This window comes from Oryx dammah, unplaced genomic scaffold (assembly GCF_014754425.2).
Source record: "Oryx dammah isolate SB20612 unplaced genomic scaffold, SCBI_Odam_1.1 HiC_scaffold_11, whole genome shotgun sequence".
In the NCBI taxonomy this organism is placed as follows: domain Eukaryota; kingdom Metazoa; phylum Chordata; class Mammalia; order Artiodactyla; family Bovidae; genus Oryx; species Oryx dammah.
Window position 1 is genome coordinate 40136639 of NW_024070195.1, and position 4308 is coordinate 40140946.

At 35.9% G+C, this 4308-nt stretch overlaps 1 non-coding gene across 1 annotated transcript; it reads left to right on the plus strand.

The window, feature by feature from the left end:
- The first annotated feature begins 590 nt into the window (after positions 1-590).
- LOC120870657 lies at positions 591-696 on the plus strand. Its single transcript, XR_005722857.1, has one exon. It is a non-coding gene; the product is annotated as a U6 spliceosomal RNA (small nuclear RNA).
- Positions 697-4308: the final 3612 nt, after the last annotated feature.

Genomic DNA, 4308 nt, shown 5'->3' on the forward strand with positions numbered 1-4308 from the left:
GAAGCCTGGTTTGCAGAATTTTGAGCATGACTTTACTAGCATGTGAGATGAGTGCAATTGTGCAGTACTGAAGCATGAATACAAATGGATGAACTTATGGGGACAAAATAAAGAATAGAAAGGAATAGACTCACTTTATACGGGAATTTATTGTATAAAAAGATGGCATTTCAAATTAGTAGAGAAAAGATGGTTTAGTCAATAAACTGTGAGAATGGCCTAAGTATCTGCCAAAAACAAAGTTGGAACTTTAACTCTAAAAGAATTCCAGATCAAAAGTTCAGGCATGGACTTCGCTGGTGGCCACGTGCATAAAAATCTGCCTGCTAATGCAGAGGACACAGGTTTGATCACTGGTCCGGAAGATTCCACATGCTGCAGAGCAACTAAGCCCGTACGCTACAACTACTGACGGCTGTGCCCTGCAACAAGAGAAGCCGCTGCAATGAGAAACCTTCAAACCACAGCCAAGAGTAGCGCCAGCTCACCACAACTAGAGAAAGCTCGAACAAAGTAACGAAGACCCAGGGCAGCCACAAATAAATAAATAAAGCATTCTGGCTAAAAAAAAAAAAAAAAATTAAGATTCAAGTGCTCACTTCAGCAATACATACTGACGTTGGAATGATACAGAGAAGATTAGCATGGCCCTTGCACAAGGATGACACGCAAATTCATGGAGTGTTCCATGTTTTTTAGTACAGAAAGACAAATATCATATGATATTTCTTATATATGGAAATCTTTTTTTAAAAAAGGGTACAAATGAACTTTTTTTTACAAAACAGAAGTAGAGTCACAGGGATATAAAAGCAAACTTATGGTTACCAGTGGATAAGGTAGGAAGGGATAAATCAGGAGATTGGGATTGACATATACATACTACTATATACTAGGGCCTTCCCTGGTGGCTCAATGGTAAAGAATTCGCCTGTCAATGCAGGAGAAACAGGTTCAGTCTCTGGTCTGGGAAGATCCCACATTCCTCGGAGTAACAGTCTATGAGCCACAACTACTGATCCTGTGCTCTAGAGTCCAGGAACCTAAACTGCTGAGCTCATTGACTGCAACTACTAAAGCCCAAATGCTCTAGAGTTTGTGCTCCCAAAAGGAAGCCACTGCAACGAGAAGCCCATGCATCACAACTGGAGAGTAGCCCCCGCTTGCTACAAGCTGTCGAAGCAATGAAGACCCAGCACAGCCAAATAAATAAATAAAATTATCTTTTTAAAGGTAAAATAGATAACTAATAAGAAATTGCTGTAGAGCACAGGAAACTCTACTCAGTACTGTGTAATGGCCTATATGGGAAAAGAATCTAAACAAAGAGTGGATATATGTATATGTATAAATCATTTTACTATACACCTGAAACTTACACAGCATTGTAAATCAACCATACTCCAATAAAAAAAATTAAATAGAAAAAAAGAACTCTCTCCCAATGCAGATAATTGTTTAATATACTGAAAGTGAGTGGGAAATCAAAACTATCTGGAATTTCACCATTGTTATTTTTTGCGCCTCTTTACAAATATACCATTTATGTTTTTTTAATTTTAAACATAAAAAAATTCATACAACTTTATGTTGTTTGCAATTTGCTTCAAAATAGTCAAGGGATGGAGGAATGGGTGGGGCATAGGTGAAATGAGACTGAAAGTGAAAGTGTTAGTCACTCAGTCATGCCCCACTCTTAGAGACCCATAAATTGTAGCCCACCAGGCTCCTCTGTCCATGGGATTTTCTAGGCAAGAATACTGGAGTGGTTGCCATGCCCTCCTTCAGGGGATCTTCCCAAACCAGGGATCGAACCCAGTTTTCCTGCATTGCAGGCGGATTCTTTACATTCTGAGCCACGAGAGAACCCACTCTGCCCTGTTCTGATTGCTGTTGAAGTTGTTGAGTGTACTGCTGGTTCCTTCCTTCTCTCTACTTTTGTGTATGTTTGAACAAATGCCAAAAGAAATTATTGGGTAATTTAAAAAATAATCTTGGAGCATTCAAGGCCTTTCCAGTTATGTCACAAAACGTTAGAAGCAATAAAAGAAAAGATTGAGCTAGTCCACTAGATATAGATTTTTTTAAAGAAAAAAATTAAACAACTGAATGGCAAAAAAAATTCACCATTGATAAATCAAAAGGTAAACAAACTATGAAAAAGTATTCATGTAGCATAGAAAATAAACTAATTTCCTTTTTATTAATATATCATGAGTTCCTATAGATCAATGAAAAAACAGTAATACATATGAGAAATTGGTATCACTTATGAATATACAATTTGTGAGAAATAAAATGGCTTTCAGATACATGAAGAATGTTTATCTCCACTTATGATAAAAGAAATAAAAAGTAAAGCTTTAATGAGATATCATTTTAAGTTAACCAGTTGGTAAAACAAAAAGGGGATAATATGCTGTGTTATAAAGGATGTAGAAAGACATTTTCACAAGTTGTAAGAATATATATTTGTACCTATTTCATGAAAAGTAATGTGATAATATCTATCAACATTTAAAATGCAAAAAGCTTTTTACTCAACAATTTCACTTCTACTCATTTGTCCTACAGGTGATGTACAAAATAACAATATAAAAAGATATTCATTACAGCACTGTCTGTCCTAGCAGAAGATTGGGAACAACCTAAATTTCCACCAACAGGGAACTATTAATACTTAATAAGTTCTGATATAAGCATATGATGGACAATGAGAAAGATCCAGGCAGACTTTCAGAAGATATGGAATGACCGTCAGAAGATATTGTTGAATGAAAAAAGTGAAGTGCAGAACACTGAGTATAGTGTGTTTTGCATGAAGAAGTGTATGTGTGTGGATGAATGTATGCTATATAAATGCACACGCAGTTGTACATGTTTGTAAATGCATAGATATTTCTAACAGAGAAGACAAGAAGTGAGTAACAGGTAGGCTGGAAAGAAGTATTGTGATGGACAAACAGGGAGATTTATATTTCATTGTTTATTTTCTACCATCTTTAGACAATATCCATTCAAAAATAAATTTAAGAATCATTTGTACATATTCAAAAAGAAAGTGATGAAGGAAATGTAGTAAAATGTTAACATTTAGGGACTGTTGGTGAAGGCTCTATGGGAATGATTCTACTATTTTTGCAGCTTTTCTGTATGTCTGACATGATTTCAAAACAGAGTTTCCAAGGTGAATAAACTTAATTTCTAAAAAAATACTCTCACAACCAACCATCACTTTCACTCCCTTTTTACTGCTGAAAAATTGGTACTCAGAGTTTCCATGGCATTATTGAGCTAAATAAAAATTCATTTTTAATACAACAAAAATGTGTTCACAATTTTATTCTTGTAATTTTTATTGGTACATAGTTGATTTACAATGCTGTGTTAGTTTCAAGGGTATAGCGAAGTGATTCAGTTATACAGATATGCATGTCCTCTCTTTTTTTTTGTTTTAGACTTTTTTCCCATATAGGCTATTACAGAGTATTGAGTAGGTTCTTACTACTAGTAATTTCATATATAGTAGTGTGCATATGTCAATCCCAATCTCCCAATTTATCCCACCCCTGACCTCTGGTAACCATGTTTTCTTTCTATATCTATGACCCTACTTCTATTTTGTTAATAAGGTTTTTTTGTACTCATTTTTTTTTATATTCCACATATTATGCAATATGATATTCGTTTTTCTGTGTCTGGCTTACTTCACTCAGTATTATAATCTCTAGATTCAGCCGTATTGCTGCAGATGGCATTATTTTGTCTTTTTGTGGCTGAGTAATATTCCATTCTATATATGTACCATATCTTTATCCATTCCTCTGCTGCCAGAGGTTTAAGTTGCTCCCATGTTCTGGTTATTTTAAATAGTGCTGCAGTGAACAGTGGGGTGCATGTATCTTTTTGATTTATGGTTTTCTCTGGGCAGTGCTGAGGAGTGGGATTGGTGAGTCATATGGTGGTTCTATTTTTAGTTTTTTAAGGACCCTTCATACTGTTCTCTGTAGTAACTGGACCAATTAACATTCCTACCAATAGTGAGGAGGGTTCCCTTTACTCCACACTCTCTCCAGCATTTACTGTTTGTAGCTGTTTTTTTTTGTTTGTTTGTTTTGTTTTTTATGATGGCTATTATGACCTGTTGGAGAAGGCAATGGCACCCTACTCCAGTACTCTTGCCTGGAAAATCCCATGGATGGAGAAGCCTGGGAGGTTGCAGTCCATGGGGTCGCTACTAGTCGGACATGACTGAGCGACTTCACTTTCACTTTTCACTCTCATGCATTGGAGAAGGAAATGGCAACC